The sequence below is a fragment of the Myripristis murdjan genome, chromosome 13 (genome assembly GCF_902150065.1).
Source record: "Myripristis murdjan chromosome 13, fMyrMur1.1, whole genome shotgun sequence".
Classification (NCBI taxonomy): Eukaryota; Metazoa; Chordata; class Actinopteri; order Holocentriformes; family Holocentridae; genus Myripristis; species Myripristis murdjan.
The window spans coordinates 14,915,586-14,928,387 of NC_043992.1; the positions used below are offsets into that span (position 1 = coordinate 14,915,586).

A 12,802-nucleotide genomic window follows, 5' to 3' on the forward strand; every position below is an offset into this window, starting at 1 on the left:
CAATTTATGGAAGTTGCCGCACCATGCCATATAAAGCAGGGCATTTAGGATAAAATGCACATTACATACGCCATCACTGGACAAAGGCAAGGCACTACAAATTGTGTTCATCTGTATTTCCCACCCCCCTGGTTGCACATATGCATAACACCAAGTGCACCCACTTACATATGAAAATGAATGCCTTTTAAATACATTTTAACTAAAAGCACCATGTAAATCTTTATTTCAAGTCATGAAAAAGGTTACACTGCATACAAATAGATGAAGTCATTAAAACAAAGTAATGCAAAAGAAATAAATATATCAAAAGCAAACCTAAGATAAAGAAAAACCAAATTAAAATGAATACTAAAACATTAAAAGGCGAGTTTTGTTGTTTAACTCAGACACTGAAACTACTGCGTGCATTCATTGTTTTGATAGCTTCATTGTTTCGTGCGGAGTTAAATCATCGACAGGTGCCGCTCCTTTTCCTTCATGAAAAAAAAAACTGAGGTTATTTGGTGGTAAAGCCAGCTTTGTGAAAGTATAATTTAAGTCTCAAAAGTGACAAAAGTAAACCCCAAATGTTGTTAAACACTGTTGCATTGTGGGACACATGATTGACGCGGCGGCCATTTTCCCCGCTGGACGCTGCTTCCTATTGTGGATACGAAGAAGAAAATACAGACACGCGAAACATTTCCCACGTCCTTCTTCTCACACTTTTACCTTGGGTAAGTCCATCCAAATGCGCTACCATTCACGTCAACGAACTTTGTTTTTTTAAGTTACTGATTAACACATTTCTAGTGATGTTTAACTGATAAAAACTATCATTTCACCGTGTGGGAAAATAACAAACACGGCAGTGGAAACGACGGTTAAATGCAGTCTTTCCTCCAGCCGTCCAGATGAGGGGGAATTCTGTTTCAAATTATGCGCGGGTTCAGCTCGGTTCTACGCAGCCGTTAGGGACCGTTCAGCTTTCCTACGACCATCTATGAGTTCCTTAAGATGTCCTCTTTGTGGTTATTTAATCACTTGACACGTTGAACCGCTCGTTATTTGTAAAATTGTCTTTGTTTACGTGCTACTCCTTTGCTCTTCTGCCCTGGGTCTTTATCCCGTTTGCGCATCAAACCGCCGCCATCATCAGAGCGGAGTGGGCGGGCCTAGCAACAGTGTCAGAGCAACCGGAGAGCCCGCCCACTCTCATGATGCTGCTTGCTGATTGGTCCGTGTGTTATATTTACGGACGTGTGTTACCTTTGTTAGCCAATAGCGTAGTCCTGAATTTGTGATTGATGTTTGTCTGGCTGGTTATGATAGGGAATGTCTTGTATGTATTCATACCCAAAAGTTCACTTCATTGAAGTCATGTTTTAACATTTTCTTAACCCTCCTATTATCTTTGGGGTTAGTTTGACCACATTCAATATTTAACATCCTTAAATTTATGATTAACATCGTTTTTTTTTTTTGTTGTTGTTTTTTTTTTACTTCATATTGAATGACTTTGCCTAATTTAACGGGGGCAAGTGGGTAAACACGACACGAATATGATATGTTTTCAGTGTCCTGTACACATTTTTAACGCATTATTATTTCTTTGGTGTCAGTTCGACCCCAGGTTTGTTTAGCTGTAAACGTGCAAAAGATCAACATTTTACACACATTAGTTTTAGTTGTTTTGAATGACACCGAAGAACTGTGAAATGTCATTTATTTAATAATAATAATAATAATAATAATAATAATAATAATAACAATAATAATAATAATTTAAAAAAAATCTGTAATTTCTGCAAGAATTTTGATGTATAAGGGCGATTAAGTGGTGGGGTTATGTTTTATTTAAAGGGCTATTTAGGTAGTCAACAAGACACATAAACTTGGGTAACTATTATTCTAATAATTTTCTGGAGGTTTGAATTGCTGGGGTAAAACTGATCCGAAATTATAAAAAAAAAAAAAAAAAAGGTTGGTAATTTTGAAGGTAACAAGAGGGTTAACAGAGTTTGTCTCTTTGAGGTTAAGAATTGTTTCCAAGACAGATGTTGCCAGAAGAGCAGGGTCTGTTTTATTTCCATCTGTCCTCATGCTTGCATTGTTGGTGTTACTTAAGTAGTCAGAGTTGTATCTCAAACACTTTTATTTTGTGATTGAGCCGAATGAAACAGAGCAAGAAAAATTAAGACCATGGAACACACCGCACACGGTGATCAGTAAGAAGTGCTTGTAATTTAAGTTAAGGCTTGTGTCTTTTTCCATGTTCTTCAGGTGACCTGTAGTAAGCATGGGCCCGTACCAAGCAGACTGCCCGTAAGTCCACTGGAGGCAAAGCCCCCCGTAAGCAGCTGGCCACAAAGGCTGCCCGCAAGAGCGCCCCTTCCACCGGTGGAGTCAAGAAACCCCATCGTTACAGGTGAGACGGACAACAAGGGCTTACGGTCAAGTGTGTCTTAGTTCAGACAAATTTCTTTCATTCATATGAGTTCCATTTACAATTTCAGGGACAATGAAATATGGAAAATATATTAAAGTGTATTTGAAAAATTAAATGATGGCAAAGAAAACTCACCTCAAAGCTACCAGATTGTGAAGTGTGAAGTGTTGGTAAAGCGTATAAGAGAATTATTGCAGCACAGTTCTTCATTTTCCCATACACTTCCTATCTGACTCACATCTTCTCTTTGATTTAAAGGCCTGGTACGGTGGCTCTGCGTGAGATCCGTCGTTACCAGAAGTCCACTGAGCTGCTGATCCGCAAGCTGCCCTTCCAGCGCCTGGTGAGAGAAATCGCCCAGGACTTCAAGACCGACCTGCGTTTCCAGAGCGCAGCCATCGGAGCTCTGCAGGTTTGTGTCCACACCACACACCAACAAGCTGTTGCTGAGTGTTAACAGTGTGAGGACCGATTGCACAACCAGCCTCTACACTGCATGAAAGATATAGTGTAATTTAAAAGTGTTTCATTAACTATTTTGACAAGCTATTAATGTTAAAGGGAACATATAATAAGGTATGAGAAGACAAAATAATGTGTCCTGTGAGGAAATTGGCTTGTAGCAATAGCACATTAGATTAAAAAAAAAAAAAAGCTTTTTATATATATATATATATATATATATATATATATATATATATATATATATATATATGTGTGTGTGTGTGTGTAAGAATGTACTAAGTTTGGATAAATACAGCACAACTGGTAATTCCAAAGCTTCATGTAGAAATGTCTAAAATATTAAAAAGAAATATGTTTATGTCGTGCAGCATTATGAGCATGTGCAAAATAACAGCACCAGATCATAACACAAGAAAAAAATGACATAGATAAGAATATGTGAGGTCATCAAAAAAAAAAATAAATAAATAAATAAAAACTCAAGGATCGCCCCATGCAACAACTGAAACATGGCCATATGAAGATAGGTTACGTGAATTAACAGCATATATTGAGGGCTTGGAGCCAAATAGGATATGAGTAGATATTTACAGACTGGAGGGACAAAACAAAAAAACAGTACATAACTTTGAACTGTTGTAAATATCCCGATGATGACACATAATACATAACAAAAAATTCATAGAGATACTTAGTCGACTAAATAGATCTCCTCAAGTTTAAGTTTATTTAAAGCTACATATCTCTGCCTACAGTCTGAAATGACTTTACAGGTCAACAAGTTTACAACAAACAAAACAAGACAACACCCCTGACTTAATCCTCATAGCGGGTAAGAAAAAAAACGCCCCCCTAAAAAACCCAGGTGTAACAGAGAAAAAAAGCCAGCCATACCCTCCTGACTCCAAACCTTCCGCACACATGATGTGTAAAAAGTGAATTGTCTTCACATGAACAGCTCTGTGTGCACAGCCATAGGAGCAGGGACTGACACTGTGTTTCTCCTCTGTCTCGTCTGCAGGAGGCCAGCGAGGCCTACCTGGTGGGTCTGTTTGAGGACACCAACTTGTGCGCCATCCACGCCAAGCGTGTCACCATCATGCCCAAAGACATCCAGCTGGCACGCCGCATCCGTGGAGAGCGTGCTTAAACACTCTCTCCTCCCCCTCCTCCTCGTCGTCCTCCTATCTTCTCGTCACCTCCTCCTCCTCTCTTCCCCTCACCAGTCTGTCTCTCCTCCCTCCGTCCCTCAACACTGCTCCCCTCCCTTTCTCCCTGTGTTGGTAGTATGTAGAGGAAACTGATTATATTATGAATAAAGTGTATAGTCGTGTTTTTTCTTAGTGCTCTTGGCAGCAGACTTCTAGGGTACTCTCTTTTGTGCATGTACCTGCTCGCTGGTGATCAACCTGCACAGACACACCCTCATATGGTCTCCTGTTTGCATATTCCTGCTGCCGCCATCATAAACTCACAGGTGTAGGTGGAGAGGATTACTGGGATTGAATAAGAAAAAGATACGGGCTGGGAATGATTGCAAACTGGGAAGGACAGGCAGGAGGAGGGGACAGGTATTTGTCTGCTGGGAGACTCTTCTCTCTCCTCTCCAGCATGGTGCTAGAAGAACTTAGCTGGTTCCTCTTGTCCTGCCATCAACCCTCCACCATCCTCTGCCGACTGGTGTGCAGAGACCACCGCACACACGGCGTGTCGGTTTCATCCTCATAAAGATCGAGGCTGGAAACTTTGTCCCCATCCTCTCTGTGTGAGTGTTGGCTCAGATCACCGAGCAAATTGTACCAATCCAATCAGCATCTTGGGAGAAAATGATTCATGATTTACCATACTGAGTCATCACTGTTATGGTTCCTTTTTTTTCTCTCGTTCCTTTTTTTGTCTTTTCCAATAATGCTCAAACATGCATTGGATATTTTTCACTGCAAAAAGAGAACTATTTGTGATGACTCGAGGTGGGGGATGGTCCAGATGAAAACACTTTTACAGAGAACAAAACAGATTAGAGTTTAAGTATTTTTTTGAATGTATCAAGCTACGGACTTGGTTTTGGCAACCAAAGTTTGATCTTCTTGTAAGATTCTGTCTTTTCCTAATTGACAGAAGAATTTAACACCATTTATTCTGTTGTGTTTTAAAAAATTGGCTTCGTCTACTAACGATCAAGCCAAAGTGCGAGAACTGACATGATTCCACTGATATTTTTTAAGCAATGGCTTTTTTAAGAGGACCTTTTTATTACAAAGGTTCATGGAGATTTGCAATGTTCTCCACAACCACAATTTCTGTTTCTTTTTTTTTTCTTTTTTTTTTTTGACAAATGAAGTGACAAAATGTGAAAATGTATTGTAAATCATTGTTACATGATGAATAGTTACGGTCAGGTTTTCTGTATACGTCCCCCCTTTGCATCTCTTCTTTCTCCAGATCGATTGATCATTCATGTACCGTTTCTCAGGTTGACTTGTCACCCTTTTAACTTAATTTTTTTTCTCAATTTGATTTTTTTTTTTTTTTTTTGAAATGTTGAGGATGATGTTTCAATTTAACAATGTTTGTAATTTCCAGATTTGTCATATAAGGTGGTAATAAATGGATGTTACACACACCTTTTCTACTGTCAGTTATTAACCCAATCAGCTATGTTATATTCACACTTACATTCACAATGACAAAAGCTACAACTGATTGATGAACTGGTAAAGAATATTAGGAGTAAAATTTGGAGTTCCTTTGACATTAAATTCCTCTTTAGCATTGCATAAAATGTTTTTGGGTCAAATGGGCTGTGTTGTAGCAGCAAAAAGCAACTGATATTGAAATACTGCAGTAAAATCAATATGTAGTGCCGTTTGTGTGTCACTGGAGCAGGTGGAGGATTTATCTAATTTATCTTTAGATCACATTTTGCAGTTGTAGCCTTGGAAGACACCACACGTTCACAAAACATGAATAAACAGTCCCAAAACACAGAAATACCAGACATGTGAATTATGTGTTTAAACACTGGTTTTCCCCTTTAGGGTTCTAACTCACAGTTACATAACCTGACCCAGACTTCTGGATCAATAAGACTATTTAAGACTTGATGCAACCTCTGTAACCTCTGTAGATTAAGGCTTGGAGACCTACAGTGAACCCTGTCTCTTGCCTGGTGTCCTTTCCCACCACTAGAGGGAGTCAAAGAGACCACGTGTGTTAAAGTCAACCTCGATCCTCCGCTCCTCATGCTGACACTCAGATGGACAACAGGACCACTGGTGTCTGGTATGAGCTGATAAATAAAATACGTAACGTATGGTATTTATGTCATGAGAATCTGACTTTACATTCACGCTTTAAAAAAATAAAAAAAAATTTCACACACACTTGTACCACCATCTATTTTACCTCAAGTGCTAAATGTGTACACGTAAACTTTAATTGTAACCAAATTTATTGTCTGATGATAAAACGATACTTAAAAGTGACCGCTTTACCCTGTTGCTATTCTTGGGACATTTTGTTCTGTACCTCTGTACCTCTCTCTCTCACACACAAACACACACACACACACACACACACACACACACAGACACACACACACACACACACACACACACTCGGAGACCCCAGCATTACAATTAATATCCCCTTATGGGCTGACATCATTCCCCTCATCAGTGTTTCATTTCATCCTTCTACTTCCTTGATTAAAGGGGATAAAGCCATGCCCTCAGCCATATTCATTACAATGAAACACGCGCGCGCACACACACACACTCAATCACGCTACTGCAGCCTCAGCTATATTCATTACAATGAAACACACAAACAGACATCTAATCAAACACCAGGCTTTAATCCTGTTGTTTTGAATGGGCACCGCAGCCACAGTGCGATGGACACACACATGGCATGTGCCCATACTATTACATACAGTCAGCCACCATCGGTTGAGGTTAGGTCAATCTCCATTCAGAAAAGTTATTTGAATGATTTTTATTTCCATTTTTAGTGCCTCCTCTGACCTAAAGCAAGCCTCAAAGTTGTACTGGAGTGAGTGAATCCTAAACTGAACCTGACATTAACATCATATCCTTATGGCAAAAAGCACCTTTACTGTTGAGGATAATCATTACTGTGATGGATGTGGCCATATATTAGCATAGGCAGATTACATATACAATGTCAACTCAGTGATTAAAAATGTCCCTGTCAGGTAGTAACACTTGTACCTCACAGTTAACCATCATTTCAGTTCAGTTCAATTCAATTCAATTCAATTCAATTTAGTTAAACTCAACTCAGTTTCATTGAGTTCAGTGAAATTCAGCTCAGCCAGTTCAAAGCCTGCATTGAGGAAACTTCACATCAAACGCACCCTGAAATACGCCACATTTTCCCAGATTACAGTAAGAAGTGGGTTCGCATTATGAACGTATGAAACTATTTCATTCTTCTGGAAAAAGAAAGAAAAAGAAAACTTCATAGCCAAAGCTAACCCTAACAGCAGGATTACAGGGCAGCAAATCAAAGAGCGGTTTCTTTCAGGATTTGGGCTCGAACACTGCGAGGAAAGCTTGACATGTGGGCCAGGGAGAACCAAGCCTTTGTTGTTGTGAAGAGGGCCCGGATGAGGACCGACAACCAGTTCACGATGGGATTACGCTCGGCAGTTCAGACAAACTGGAAATATCACGCTCACCAAGAAACAAACTGGCTTTGTGAGCGATGGACTGGGCCTCAAAACGGGCCAAACAGGCCCAAGTGGGCCCGTGTCTTGTGGCTCTTTATATGACAGGAGCACAAGAGTATTATGGGCTTTGTTTTAAAAAAAAAAAAAAAAGTCTGAGAACTCGTGACCCGTGCGAGTGTGGTGTTTTTCTTGTAGTGACTTAACAATAAAACTGAGTAGTGGATTGTACAGTTTCTCAAACAAATCATAGACATACCTCGTAGAAAATGTCAGTTTAATGTAACTAATATGACAACAAACAATAGATTTTTGTTCATATCTGTGATAGACTGCCTTATGAAAATCACACAAAATCATAATTTACCATTACCTCACTGATTGTGCTTTTATCATGTTTGTGTAGTCAGCCTCTTTTGTTTTATTGATCTATTGCCAATATATCATAAGTGTATCATGCATGTTTGATTAGGAATATGTAGTATAGTGTGATTTTACAAAGAGAGGTGTTGTGGGGTCATGATGCCACCAGTCACGTGTGCTGCTCTGACTGCTGGCCGTCCATGTATACAAATGGGTCTGTGTATAGTTATTTTCTTTATTATTAGTGTGTCTGTGTGTGTGTGTGTGTGTGTGTGTGTGTGGTTATACACAAGTGCACATGTGCGTTCACCTTCCCCAAGGTCTGCGTAGTGGCACTCCATCTGTGGCACTCAGGGGATTACAGCCAATCTGTCTGTCTGCCGCTCAAAGTGCTGACCGTCAGACCAGCACCAGATTAATGCAGCGCTGGGATTGGTGGGGGCCACGGGGGGTGGTGGGGGAAGAGGGGGTGATGCAAAATAGAAAAAAAAAAACTGCGAGGTGTAAAGGAAAGGGTGGTGGGGGGACGATAAATGTGGCTGGATGTTGAGGGTGGGGGGTCAGGAGGGGGCCGGTGGGTTGCTGATTGGTGCGGGTGGGGGCTGGAGAGGGGGACTAACCCCCAGATTATCCCACAGCTGGTACAGTGTGTGTGTGTGTGTGTGTTTGGGAAAGAGGGGGGTCGGAGTGAAGACATGTAGTAGAGAGGGACAGAAGGGGATGAGGGTGGGGAGGTCGAGGGGTGGATGTTAACAGCAGTTTTTTTTTTGTGTGTGTGTGTTTTTTTTTAATTTTTTTAGGACTTAAACAGGAGGCAAAAAGTTCATCAAGATGTATGGAGGCTAGGAAGACAGGAGGGACAGACACAGAGGGAGAGACAGTGATCTAGAGAAATAAAATGAACTAAAATAAACTCAAATGTAAATGATGTGAATGTTGGCTAACATTTTGTAACATTAACCATGACCTTTTCCTAACCATAACCACGTAGTTTTTGGTGGCTGATCCAGCATCCACATGTCACTGAGACAGGCTTCACCACATTGCCTATACATCTAAGTGTTGATATGCAATTTATTTTTGGTTCAGAAACACTGACATGTAAATGTTTTGTTGAAATTTTATTCTGGTCACTGTGTTGAGTGACTGTATATCCACTTAACAAAAGCTTTTACTTCCTTTATTACGAATTTATTGCAAATTTCCTGCGGGATGAATAAAGTATCTATCTATCTATCTATCTATTACACAGGAGGTGGTGTGTTTTATGTCTGTACTTTATTTGGTATAAACAAAAGGAGAACTAGTAGTGCTCCTACTACTAGTTAACTCATAGTTAGTGCAGTGACCATTTATTAACAGCTCACTTTCTGACGTTTGGTCACCTCTCTGCAGGAAAATACAGCCCATCTCCAGTCACTGCATGCAGTCTGGTGGCGAGAACAGTGGGAAGATGTTCCTGATCCAAAGGAATGCAGCGATTCCATTTTTCCGTTATCCAGAATTTTACACCGAGTCTTTCAATTTGCACTTTAGTAACGCTGTTTTCAGTCAGTGTTTGTGTGGCTTGTGGCTGCCTTCAGTCCCCACTGATTAGCTAGCCTGTGTGAAAACAACAGAAGCTCAAGACAGTAAAGCATAATACAGTTTGGGTAAATTCTGCTTTTTAATAATCTGGAAATTCTGTCATACTTAACTCATACATTCATACATTCCCACACATCCACACAGTACAAGCAAACATGCACACCAAACAATAAACTGGCATCTTACCTCGGTGAGCTGGCTAAATGGCCTCAAGCTGTTTCCTGGATTTTTGCGCTTGTGTGTTTCAACAATGTAATGTCATTCACATGTGGATGGACTCGGCAAATATCCAAAAATCAGCAAAAATCGAAGGAGAAAGACATCACAGTGTTGTGCACACTTCTGGGATTGATAGATGATCCCTGAGAAGAGCTGAAACACCACGGTGACGAACGTGGAGGCACCAAAGATGGAGACAAAGTTGAAAACAAGAAAAAAAAACGGTGTATGGTCACTTTGCTGTGTGCTTTTCGTCCCTTAAAAGACACCATGGTCACACACATTTCATGTTTTATTCAATGACATAAACAAAACAATTCGAGCAATATCAATTTGTCTTAAAAGGGCAGGTTATAATACGTTAAACATAATCCATGAACTGGAGTGAAGACTGGAGGTGGCGGCGTGGGGGGTGAACAGGGGGTGGGGGAGGAAAAGGGGAAGCATAAGAGGGTGCGCAGGGTTAGATTAGATGAGGGCACCGCAGAGGCACCGAGATTAACACAGCATAGCATACAAAGAGACGAGGGGGGATGGGGGCAGCAGGAGGGGTGAGGAAGAGGATGGAAGAGTAGGACGAGGGATGGAAGAACTGTGTGTGTGTGTGTGTGTGTGTGTGTGTGTGTGTGTGTGTCCATTCGCGCAGAGGGGCTGCTCCCTGGGATTAAGTTTGTTCAGCCACCAGCACAACCTGGTGCAGTGAGCTAGCAGGGCTTGTGAGAGAGCCACACACACACACACACACACACACACACACACACACACACACTCCTCAACAAGTGAGGAGCTGCAGCAGTGACTGTGAGCGTTGCACGGTGTTTTGTGAGAATAAAGTTAGTTTTTTTGTCATTTTTGGTGTGTCACATCCACAGACCACTGTAGTACCTCACTGTATTCTATTGGATCATAATAAGTATTGCATTTTGTATTGTATATAATAATGTATAATATTTTATGTATCATACCGGGGGCTTATATATCATACTGTATCATATACTAAATAAAGACAATTTCTGTTATTATAGAGACACAGCAATAAGACTCCAAAAGGCTAATTGGGCACTTCTTTTACCATATTCACAAAACCTGAAATAATGGTTATTTATGATCTCTAATAATATTAACAAGTTTATGAAATCCTACTAAAATGTGTCATCTATTATAACATTGTGTCGTCGTTCATTTGAGCTGATACATTCATCATAGAAATAGAGTGCGTTAAGCAACATTCTTCTATTTATTTCTTATTAGGAAATAATGAAATCAAATAACTCAAAATATTGATGACCCAAGAATGTACTGAGTAACATTGTCCTAATAATTCAGCTTTCATGGACGTGTGTTCATGTTAGTGCTTGTTCAACTTATTTTGATCATTGAGTGTTCATAGTTTTAATTTTTACGTCACTGAAATATGATCTTATATTTACAGTGTTACACCCAGGATAATATTTTGTACATTCCTCTTCTGAGATGAAAAAGCCAATCAAGTTAACCTAATTCTATATTTTTACTCACTGTGAGGACGTTTTTTTTGGCGTGCTGACATGTCAGGTGATGTAGCTCCCCTTTTCTATTCTGAATAAATCAAGTGTTTGCAGATGAAAACATCATGGGATCTACTGGATTCATTTTGTTTCTTTCCAAGCCCCATTCTTTCAGCACCTTATTGTTCTTGGGTGTGAGTTGTTCTGCTTTGCTGTAGGGCTGTGTGTGTGTGTGTGTGTGTGTGTGTGTGTGTGTGTGTGTGTGTGTGTGTGCATCCAGCCCCCTGTCTCTAGCTCTCAGGCCATGTGCTCCTCTAGTCACACTGCCACCAGCAGCCAGAGGGGAGGGAGAGATTGTGCACGCGTCTCTCTCTCTCTCTCTCTCTCTCTCTCTCTCTCTCTCTCTCAGTCCCCCTACTGACCTGTTTTAGCAAGCACATGCCATCAGAGAGCACTTAGGACAAAAACAAAAACAAAAGTGAAACCCGGTGCTTCTGGCTGCATTTGATTTTGCATTTTCCCCCACAAAGTTTACATTAGTAAGAATGATATGAAAACAAATACAAGGATGACTCCATAATGATTTCACGTTCCAAGGTATGGTAACATTAAAGGCCCAAATCATAGCACATGCATAAACAAAGCCTAGTCGTCAAGGAATTTTTCTCATTCTGATTTTATTTCCCAGAACCCTTAACTTCAGAACTCAAACTGAACAGCTAAATACATTTTTTACCATCTCTAGAGTCAAACTCCTAGAATTTCCAGAATGTTGCCTTGAAGATGTTAAATTATACAATACAGAACACTGTGGATTTTAATTAAAGGAAATATTTGCAAAATCTCTCACTTTGTGCAGTAATATATAAATTTGTTCCGAGCTGCCTCACATATTTGCTTTTGAATTTCCAAGAGATGTGGTATATTTGAGACAGAAATCCCAACTTCATCTCTTAAGGCATCGGAAATCATAGGTAGGTTACTCCACAAACATTTCTCCAGGACATATTGGAGGAGTAAAATCTCTCGAGATCTGCATCATACCATAAACAGAATATAAAATCTTGCCTTCGGGGCAGAATGTATAGATCACCAAATTATAAACCGAATAGCCTTAAGTTCTCTTAGTTCTTGAACTGTAGAGAAATTAGAACGGTGGAGTTTTTTTTCTCTTCCTGACTACTGATTGGTGTCTTTCTGATCTAGGCCATGACTGAGACTGATGTCAAAGTCAGTCTCAGTCATGAGAAGGAGATTTTATATTGTCAAACTGTGGAATAGCACAGCAAAGTGGGTTAAACAGTGTTTTCATGTGTGATGGTCATGTTCAATATGTATATGTCCACTGTCTGATGCGCTGAAGGCTTAACCGAGAGCACTCCATCCCTAAGTAAGAATTTCTCTACAGAGACCAAGATTATCTTATCTTATCTTATCTTATATTTACTCAAATTAAAGGTCCTGACATGGATAAAGGTTTGTGATGATATTTGCGGTTGCCTTTACATGCCATTATGTGACAGGCCAAGTATCACTTGTACGATAGCAGAAAGCCATGTG

General features: G+C 40.1%; 1 pseudogene; it reads left to right on the forward strand.

Annotated features, from left to right (window-relative positions):
* Positions 1–1,544: 1,544 nt before the first annotated feature.
* LOC115370502 (histone H3.3-like) lies at positions 1,545–5,519 on the forward strand (annotated as a pseudogene).
* The last annotated feature ends 7,283 nt before the right edge of the window (positions 5,520–12,802 follow it).